Source organism: Saccopteryx bilineata, chromosome 3 (assembly GCF_036850765.1).
Source record: "Saccopteryx bilineata isolate mSacBil1 chromosome 3, mSacBil1_pri_phased_curated, whole genome shotgun sequence".
NCBI lineage: Eukaryota > Metazoa > Chordata > Mammalia > Chiroptera > Emballonuridae > Saccopteryx > Saccopteryx bilineata.
Window position 1 is genome coordinate 181,783,835 of NC_089492.1, and position 11,319 is coordinate 181,795,153.

Below are 11,319 nucleotides of genomic sequence, written 5' to 3' on the forward strand. Positions count from 1 at the left end.
AAGGAGGAAAACAAGAAAAAAAAATCCTTAACCAAATGGTATGTTAAAATATTTGATAAAATACCGTATTTTTTGCTCCATAAGACGTATGGGCATTTTCTCCTCCACTGTTTTGGGGAAGAAAGTGCATCTTATGGAGCAAAAAATATGGTAAATGCCAGTCCATTTTGGAAATAAGGTCACAAGTGTTGTAAATAAAGTCATGCATATTTTGGCCCTCGCTCAGTGGGTTAGAGTGTCACCCTGATATACCAGGGTTGTGGGTCTGATCCCGGGTCCGGACGCATACAAGAATCAACCAATGAATGCATAAGTAAGTGGAACAATAAACTGAGGTTTCGTTCTCTCCCTTCCTCTTTCTCTAAAATCAGGAAAAGACTTTTTAAAGTAATATCACTCCAATAAATGTAATAAAAAATGTAAAAAAAAAATCATGCATATATGTGATAATCCCTATAAGTAGCCAAAACAAGAGAGAAGAGAAAGCAAAATGCATGAGAAAAGTATTTGTGACTTTGGAGCTTAGGGCCTAAAACTCAGAAAAGCTGAGAGAAGGAACCAAATTGATTTTCCCAGGGCAGGCCTCTGTTTACATTCCTGCGAGAAATCAGAAACAGCCCCCTTAAGGGTTCCTATTGGTTCTCCTGTTTTCTCTTGGCTAGCAGGTAGCCTATTAGAATTAGCAGATTCTAGGGGTGTATGTATAGAAATATTCAAATTCCTTGCTACACACTGAGCCCTTATGGTGCAGCTGCAATCATCTCAGTCTTCTCTGCTCCTTCCAGCCCTTCCCCACTTTTGCATGATGGACAGCCACATCGAATTCCACATAACAGTTCTGCTTAGTGAGGAGCCACTGCACTACCTTACCCGCAGGTGTTGTACCAAAAGCTACAGAATCAATATTAATATTCTAAGAGGCTTAAAAAATTTTTATTAATTTGGGTTAAGGTGTGCAGAGAAATTTTGTGAATGATCTCTGTACTGTGTAATTGGCATAAAACCAGGATGGCCCTTGGCATTGTATTGTAAATGTAAAGGGGAGGAAAACATGGATTCCCTGACATTCCACCACACCTGTGGGGAAAGGAGTGAATGGCTAGCCAGGTGCAGGAAGAGAAAAGCCAAAATAAACCCTTTCTTATAGTAATGAGCCATTTGCAGGCATTTGTCCCCACAGAAACTACTTCTCCCATGTGAATGCATGTGTGTGACTCTGGACAAAGAGATGGCAGATAAACATTAGAAAATATAGAAATGTCTTTTAATATGTAAAGAGACATCTTTCTATCATTGTGTTGACTTGTAAATTTTGTTTTCTCCAAAATGATGTATGGCTTGCAAATTGAACGTGGTCCTATCATGTTAAAGGGCATATGACTATAACCAATAGTGGTAAAGGGCACCTAATTGCAATTTTTGCTTCTGTACTTCCCACTTGCAAAACTATAAAAACTAGGTAAAACAAAGGGCCGGTGCGCTCTCCCTCAGATTTCTGTCAGAGTGGAATCGATGGATTTTTTGTTCATGTCTTCAATGTTTCAAGTCCCTCCGAATTAGGCTAACACTTAGCACACCATGTGTGAGCACAGGCTGCTGTCTCTCCATCCCCCTATCCTCTCCCCAGTTTATCTCAGGGGCAACTACTCTATCAGGTACACACCTCAATTACTGCATACATTGTGATGTCTAGTACCTGTTAGGTGTCTACCTGCCCCAGCACCCGCTTAACTGAGACCTTCTGGAGAAAGAAATGGGGTCATGTTTATTATGTGTTACCAATAAAATCTCAGGCATATAGTGGAGTCTTAAGAATTTTCCTGAACATGAGGAAGATCTGCTTTCTTACGCACTAAGGATTATAGTCCAATAGCCCAGATCCTGAAGCTTTTAAAATATCAACTAACTCATCGGATGAGTAAATTCATGCTGTTGTGTTACTGGTTTGGTGTGTAGAATGTTCCATGTGATAGTCGCATCAACAGAGGATTCATAATTATATAGAGGGGTGATTACAATAATGGAAGTTGGAGGTAGCAATATAGCAGCTAGAAAGGATTTGGGGTCAGACAGTCCTTTCAGTGCCACTCAAATGACCTCACTTAGGTAAATATCAATATTTAGGAATATCTGGAGTGTGTTCACAGAGGCAACCTTTCCTCCCAGGCTTTATGTTTGTATATTTCTCAGTAATGTGGACAAATAAGCATAAAGCACATAGACTTTCTGAGTAGCTATTTTGATATGGGTCAAATTTTATGATGACAACAGTACACTGATGCTTTTACCCTGAATCAGATGTGTTTGATGATATGCCTTGTTGCTGGTAGTTTACTGTTAGAGGAGGTAGAAATAAATAGAGATGTAGGAACATTTCTACCCAGAAGAAGAGTTCTTTCTTAGGATCCTCAGTGGGCTTTCTCTCTTGATCTTTCTCCCCCCCAGCCCTGAATGTCAGTGGAAGGGCCTCTGCTCCTCACATGCTGAAGTCAGATAGACAGATTGGCCCCAGAGATTGAGTGCTCATTTGTTGGGCCTTTGGACACCCAGGCAATAGTCCCCTTCCATTTTTCTCTTCCATTCTGTTGGTCAAATAAGTTTGTAAAATATGACTTTTTATGTTTGCTTGCTTATAGGCTTATAGTTTGCATTGGGGGCTGGGCAGCGCCAGGTGTATGTGGTTGTAAAATTGCAAATTACCTTCCTGTTTGGGAAGGGCTATTGTTTTGCTAATGTTTGTTAGAGCAGAGGTTTTCTCACCAGAAAGTTTTGAGAAGAAAGAGCAAGAGAGAAGGAGAAGAGGCAGAAAGAAGCCATGTCTGCAGAGAGAGAAGAGAGAATGCAGAGTGCTGAAGGAGAAGCCATGTTGTCAGGGAGAAGAAGGTATACAGATGGGGAACCAGAGGTGAGGGGCTTTGGGAGCCCTACTGAGACTGGTGGGGCCTTTGATTCTAGGAGAATCCAAAGAAGATTCTCCTGGTTGTGGAACTAGAGAATGTGTCAGGGCTTTGGGAGCTCTGAATGAGTGAAAGGGATGTGTTTTCTCTGTGTGTTTGTTTGTCGGCTGGTGTGAGACTTTAATAAAGGAATGGCCCACTATTTTTTGGCTCCACCATTTCTTTTCTCTCTGCCCAAATTCAATGAGAACCTGTATGCGCATGGCCATGATGGCCATGACTACTGACCATATACATTCCTTTTTGTATTGTTCTTCTTCAGCAGGGTGAGTTCATTATCATCTCAGTTCACATGGCAGATGTTGGGCAAATGAGTTTGTAAAATTTGTATTTTCTGAGTTGCTCACTTTTATTGTTAAAAATGGCTGTTGCCCACGTAAATTGTGCTGCCAGGTGAAACTGCTAGTTACCTTCTTGCTTGGGAGGGGGCTTTGTTATGCTAATGTTTGCTAGAGGAGGGATTTCATGCCAAAAAGTTTTAAGAAGAAAGGAGGAGAAGAAGGAAGCCATGTTTATGCAGAGTTTGTGCAAAGAGTAGAAGGAAGAAGTGTGCAGATGGGGAACAGAGGTGAGGGCTCTTGTGAGCTCTGCTGAGACTGGTGGGGCCTTTGATTCTAGGAAAACCCAGAAAAGATTCTCCTGGTTGTGGAACTGGAGAACATATGAATAGGTTTTGGTACCCTGTGTGTTTTTACTTGCCAGTCAGTTGTGAGACTAGAATAAAGGCATGGCCTACCAGTTTTTGACTCTGCTGTTTCTTTACCATCTGTCCAAATCTAGTGGGAACCTGCACGTGCCTAGTCGTAGTGGTCGCGGCTACTGGTCATACAGCAGAAAACACAGCCACACCCTGGTGTCCGTCCCTTGATTCCAATTCAAAGTCTTGGAGTCTGGAAATTGACATTCTCAGTGATCTGGAGTGGGTCTGGTGCTTACTCTGGTCCCAGTCAGCTTGGCTGAGACTAAAGAACCATGCTGAACACATGGGGCTACTGTGAGCTCCCTGTGACCAAGGCAGGAGGGTGGAGGGTAGACCCAGAAAAGAGGACTGAACATGCAGTCTAGTAGGCATCTACTATCACAGCCATCTTCATATAATAAGGGTTTCCTAGGCACTAACCTAAGGCTCACTTTTGAGAAATAGCCAATTTATTCTCATCCCAACATTATGAAGGAAGGAAAGAAGGAAGGAAGGAAGGAAGGAAGGAAGGAAGGAAGGAAGGAAGGAAGGAAGGAAGGGAGGGAGGGAGAGAAGGAGGGGGGGAGAGAGAGAGAGGAAGAAGGAAGGCAGGGAGGGAAAGAAAAAAAGGACAGAAATAACGCACATTTCTGTCTCACGTTGTGGGTGCACACGTGTGCCCGTATCCAGAAATGCATATTGTCAGAGATACTAAAGTATAAACATATGCTCTCTTGAGGATCTAGCACAGGGGTCCCCAAACTACGGCCCGCGGGCCACATGTGGCCCCCTGAGGCCATCTATCTGGCCCCTGCCGCACTTCCAGAAGGGGCACCTCTTTCATTGGTGCTCCTGGAGTACTGTATGTGGCGGCACCCCAAAGCGCAGTGTCGCTCACATACAGTACTACTTCGGTGACGCAGGACGCACATGTCACAGCTCCAGAAGCCCATCATATCACTTGTTACAGCTAGCAGTGATAAATATGGAACCAGACATTGACCATCTCATTAGCCAAAAGCAGGCCCATAGTTCCCATTGAAATACTGGTCAGTTTGTTGATTTAAGTTTACTTGTTCTTTATTTTAAATATTGTATTTGTTCCCACTTTGTTTTTTTACTTTAAAATAAGATATGTGCAGTGTGCACAGGGATTTGTTCATAGATTTTTTAATAGTCCGGCCCTCCAACGGTCTGAGGGACAGTGAACTGGCATCCTGTGTAAAAAGTTTGGGGACCCCTGATCTAGCATATGAACTTTTCAACACACACACCCCACACAAAAATTTCTCAAGGAAAGCAAATAATTTCAGGTTTTAGGAAAGAGCAGGGATCTGTTATGATACTAGTGTTCAACAAATATAACATTCTGGGCTCAAAGCAAATACCAAGTGAAAAAAAGTGCTAAAATGGCTTGATTGGGGTTTTAATGAGAAAATTTTCTCCTCTACTCCAGCTTCTACCCTCGTTCTCCACCCCCAGCCATTTCCTCCAGCCAGCCAAGCAAGAGCCTGGTGCTGGGGAAAGCTGAGAGAATGTTAGCAATTCAACTCAACCAATTAATTTGAAGCACTTTCTGCATCCCTCTTAGCAAGGCCTCTCTCTGCTCTGCTGAAAACACAACAATGTGCCCCTCTATTGTGACTGTGTAATGGTATGTTTACAAATCCTCAGGGCTACAACATCCATTTCTTGGACACATGTTGTCGTGGAGGCTAGGGCATGTCTCTCCCCCTCACACTTGGAAGTGAGTAAATTCTTATGTGACAGTAAAATGTGAAACAGGAATCCCTCTTCAAAGAGAAAAGGCAAAATGCAGGGGATACAGGAAATGTGCAGACCCACTGATTTAACATATGCAGATACTCCTTCTGTCTCCTGTTCCTCCCTGCTGAAGTTGCCATCACACCCTAGGTCTGCATGGAAGTTTTAGAAATTGAGCTGGCCATTAGTTTAATATGTATTGAGGGCGCCTGATGCTGGACCTCCGTGAGGGAGACCAGGAAAAATCTACCAGGCAGAGAGCCCTCCTATGGAGCCCACAGTCGGGTTTTTGAGCCTAAGTGCCAAGGTGAAGTGTGAACAGACTTAAGGGAAGACTGAGACTGAGGATAATTAAGTACTAAATAAGTATCCCTAATAGCAACCTAATAGCGAGCGCTATTTTTAGCCACAGTTCAGCATTGAACAGGAAGGAAGGAGAAGAGAACTGGATTTTTTTCTTTGCCTAGTTGGGTGTGATGGTGTGTTTGCCTAGGAGCACACATTCATTGAGGAGAGAAGTGACTCCTGCTGTGAAAACAGGGGCATATAAAGGACCCCGGTGGAGTCGGTTTTTGAAAATCAGCTGAATTTCACTTAAACTTTAGAAGTTGTGTCACTAATTGAGTGATTCTTAAACCAGAGGTGCTTTTGAGTATGGGAGGTTGGGAGTCTCTGGTTAAAGAAGAGAGAAATGGAGGAGAGTGACTGAAGGCACAGGAGCAGGCAACAGCTTTATGAATTAAGGGAGCTAATATCTATTGCAAGAGAAATATTCTCCAGGTTTAGACGGATCCCAGCTCACATGCAAATGCCTAGCAGTTTGGTAAAACTGTCAATAATCAAGTTCCCTTACATCTGAGCCTCATTTGGAGGCCTTGGCCCTAGGATGTTTTGTATTCTCACCACTGCTTCCTCTATGCCTGGAGATGTTTATCTAGAGGCCAGGCAGTCTTTCCTAGGTTGATCTTGGGATGGCAGAGAGGAAGGATGTTTTGGTTCCCATAGTTTTCATAGTGTTGCTAGTGTCCGGAGAGGAATTCTGGTAGGTTCAACTTCCTGGATCGTTTGCACTCACACCACCTATCACAGGACTCTTTTGACGTCAATACAAAACAAACCAGAAAATGTAATCAAAGCCGGTGCCATCCATTAAGGATGCTTGGAAGAGAGCCATTTACAGCAGCTATAATGACTTTTGCAATATGGAAGCCCAAAAAAGAATAAAAGGCTCCATTACACTATCATGCCAACGTTCATTGTTTTGAAAGGGTTAAGATCAAAGACATTTCCTATAAGGATGGCCTTTCTTCACATGAAGTAACATTGTGATGTCTCTAAGAAAAAATCAGTGCTTGATTTGGCAATGCGTTCATTGCAATTACTAAGGAAATAGGTGGAGGGTTAGCGGAGTGCTTCTTGGAGCAGATGAGTATATTAAAGTGGAATCGGGTGCCCAAATTTGTTCAGAACTGAAGCTCAGCCCCTGCCTGCTCATATCCCCAACCTTCACTCTTTACAGCTGACATTACATATTTGCAAGAAACTAGAAGAAATCAAAGTGTAGAACCCTTCTTTGGTTGAGTGGTGGGATTTGCAGAGAGAAGGAATGGCTGTTCCATTTTGGGAGGCTTGAACAAGAGGACTATGAAAAAGATAGGAGGTTGGAGAAAGGTGGAGAGAGGTGAGACAAGGAACTTGCAGATGGGCATTCTGCCTCCAGAGACTCTGGGAGGGAAGAGCCCTTCCCCTTCTTAGTAAGAAGAAATGATTAAGTTAGACAAAGTTACAATTTCAGTTCCTGCTGCACTACTCTTTTCACATTTAACTTATCCAGAAAATGTAATAATAAATAAGATGTCATTTCAATAGTAACAAAACAGCATATTTAAAAACTGATTTAATCAAGGTTACATCAGATCTCCATGGGGAAAAGCTTTTTTTTTAAGACTTTAATAAAAGACATAGAAAATGATATCAATAAATGTCATGTTCTTGGATGAACAATTTAATATCATGAAGACTGCAATTCTTCCCAAGTTAATATATAATCTTAATGTACTCTCAATCAAAATTCCAGTTGGATTATTTTCCTCAGGAACTCAATAAATTTATGAAAGAATAAAGATCCATAAATAGCTAAGTAAATATTAAGAAAGAAACACAAAAATAAAAAGGGAGACTTATCTATTCAGATATTAAAACATACAACAAAGCCATAGTGATTGAAATAGTATTCAGAAACAGACATGTAGACCAAATGGAACAGAGTAGAAAACTCAAAGATAGACATGAGCTGCTTGAGTGGGAGAAGATATTTGCAATGTCTAAAACTGACAAAGGATTAATATGTAGACTATGCAAAAGAGGCCTGCAGGTCAGCTCTAAGAGTAAAACAAATGAAAGATAGGAACAGGCATTTTAGGAAGGAGAACATGTGAAAGGCAATAACCATATAAAGAAAGGCTCATGTGTACTAACTAATAACCAGAGAGATGTAAATAAGAACAGTGCAATTTTGCTTTATACCAAGTTAGGCTTGGAAAAAATTAGGAAATTGAGTGATATCAACTGATGACGGAGAATGGGATTTGGGTTGTGTATTATCTCATATGCACTGCTGGTTGAGCCTAGACTGATGTGTAACTATTTTCATGAGTAATCTGGCACTACTTAGGTAAATTAAATATCTGCATAAACTGTAACCCAGATATTCCATGACTAGGTATATGTCCCCAAGAAAGCTTCACAGTGATCTGGATGGGAATTATAAAAGAATGTTCATATGAAGGTCCTGACACTCTGTTGTGTTGACCAAGAAACTCTTTTTCTGTTACCAGGAGAATCACCAGGTCAAATGGGGTAGGTGTACATCACCTATTTTACGTGCTCTGCTGTAAGCAATGATTGAATGAACGCTAACAACATGGATTCTCTTAAAAACATAAAGGTGATTGAAAAAAATAAGAAAGAATAAAATGTGCAACAAACCATTCCTGCATGTTAAAAATGCATGCATATCAAAGAGCAATAGCGCCATGCAAGAAAACGTACAGGCAGAAAGGTGAATGTTAAACACATGAGAATAACTGCCTACAGGGAAGAGTTAATGGAGAATAAATGGGGACAAAAGGGATAGATAAGACAAAAAACTAGAAAGGCAGACAGACAAGAGAAGGGCCCAATGATGAGAGTGTGCCCAGAGCTATCAAATGTGATTATAGCCATCAGCGCTCTACCTCTAAAATTAAAGTAAGGTTTTACTGACCCGCCAGTAAGAAATTCTTTAAGCATCCATCAGAGTTAGGTGATGAAGACCAGTAAGTCAGGAAGTGTTTGGGGGCAGAGGACCACCACCACAGTCATCTTTGGAGGCAAGGAAAGAGAATAGTCTGGGAAGCGGCAGGCACACCAGGGTGTAGAGAGCAGTAGGTGAGAAAAATTCCTTCCAAGTATGAGGAGCAGTATAAGTAAATTCCTTGAATGTTCTCTGCACTTCTTGCTGAGGCAAAAACAAGGCCACTCTTGCCTACTAGGTTATAAACTCAGAATTTAGAGGAGAGAGCAGAAAGTGTGAGCCCCTGGTGGGGGTCTTCAGCAGAGGCAGTGGGTAGAAGGAGCCAGGCAGCCAGGAGAAGCCATAGGAGGACACAGAGGCAGGGTGTGGTATGGAGACCACCAGTGATGGGGGATGAGCCCCAGAGAGGAAGGAAAGGAGAGCGTCCAAGAGCTGTAGGCCTCTGAAGGGCTGGACATGATGCTGTAGTCAACGAGCAAGTAGGACATGGTCCCTCCTAGCCCTGGAATTCCTTGTCCTGCTTTCACTTTTTTGTCACATGAGATGTGAGCAATTCCCAGCAGACCTGACCCAAATAACATCCTAACTGGACACTCGTCAGGCCTGACTGTGCAGCAGGACATTGCCCATGGGGCCTTGTGTCCTGGAGGATCACTAAGAGGAATGCAGCAATGTTCACTTGTCTGTGAAGTTGCATCTGCTCTGTCACCCCCTCTTGTATACATTCATGAGTCTTGTGATGGCCCAGTCTCCTTATGGCTATTTTTATTATTTTTAAAAATTTATCCATTTTACAGAGTGGGCAGTGGGAGAGAAATAGTTGTTTCACTCTATCTGTTCTATGGTTGCTGGCTGTATGTGCCTTGCCCAGACAAGTCCAGCGTTTTGAACCGGCAACCTCAGCATTTCAGGTTGGCACTCTATCCACTGCATCACCACAGGCTGGGTGGGCTCCTTATGGCTATTTTTAATCTTCCCCCAGAGTCCTCATCTGCTCAGTAAGTCTTCTCCTTTCTTTCCCTGGAGGTCAGGGGCCTGTGCCCATCTCTGTCCCACCATTCCTTAGCACTCAATTCTTCTCCAGAATTCTCTGCTCTTCTCTAGACCTCCCCCTCTGCCACCCCACCTTTTTCTTATACTTTCATGTTCCTCTGCAGCTTGTGGGGAGATGACAACTGTGGATTTAATTATAGTAACATCTTTCATGATACTTTTGACCTTGGGAAAGCCTTGAAAAACCAAGGCTCATGACCTGTGTCATCCAGTGCTAAAATCTCCAGGTTGTGGGGAAATGGACCATATTTAGGGACAGCCAGAGGGGAGCGTAGTGTGGACACTGCGTTGCAGCTTGGGCTCTGTCCTCCTGTTGTGTGCCCTGCCAGCTTTCACCACACTAACTTCAGGGAAACGTAACTGTGTTGCTAAGTGTGAGAGTTCTGTGTGTCTGGGTATACCCAGACTTTGTGCATTTTTTGTGTCTCTGTGTTTCAAAAACATTTCACTTCAATAACAAAGAGGCTTGTTGTTGCTAGTAGGCTTCAAAACTATATCACTGATGGAGACAAGCTCCACCAAATGCCCTCTTGTTTTTGCCCATGTGAATCAGGATGACCTTTTCACCCTCTTTAAGAAGATATTTATAAGAACCAGACACAGCACACATGTTAGAGAGATAACATGAGGGGAGGCCAAGCACAGCTGGAAAGAGGCAGAAAGTGCTCCTCTCTCTAGAATAATGTTTGTGAAAACCCTCCTGTAGCTGACATTTTTCTAGTGGATTTTTGAAAGAAAGTGTGTTCTTTGCTTAGTGTACACACCACACACACACACACACACACACACACACACACACACACCTTGTTTCTGTATTTCCCTTGCTGAAGTCACAAACTTAATCCCATGATCTTCAGGAGGAAGGAAGTGAGAATTAGCTGGGCCTGGTTAAGGGTGGGATTATTTTTAGCAGCCTGAGGAAGGTGACCTGGAGAAACAAGCCCACAGTGGGGGAGGGACAGAGTTAGATATATCTTTGTTAGATATAACAAAGTTTGTGGCACTTTGTTAAAGTGCCACAGACTCAGGGATTACAAAACATATATTTGTTCTTATGATCTGGAGGATGGCGTTCGAGATCAAGATGCCAACAAATTAGGTTCTGGTTGGTGAGATTTTCTTCTTGGCTTGTAGATGGCCACTTTCTATCTCTGTCCTAGCATGGCCTTTTCTTGGTGGTCAAGGGGTGGGTTTAAGGGGTGAAAGGAGAGAGAGAGAGAGAAAGAGAATCTTTCTTTTCTTATAAAACTACTAACCCTATAATGAAGGTTTCATTTTATTAACTCATCTAAACCTAATCACAGCCCAAAGGCCCCACCTCCAAATACCATTACATTGCAGGTTAGGGTTTTAAACAGAAATTCTGAAGAAATACACACACATTCACCCTATATTAATTACCCTGGAAGGGTGGGAAGTTCTCATTGCCTAGCCTGCCAATAGCTGCCTGTTCTGGCTCAGGTCCAGCTACAGGAAACTCCCCTTTCTGGAAGGGCCAGCATCCCTGGAGAGGGTGATAGTCACATGAAGTGAACGAAGAGGGAGGCAGAAATACTTTCTAAGAAAGATAG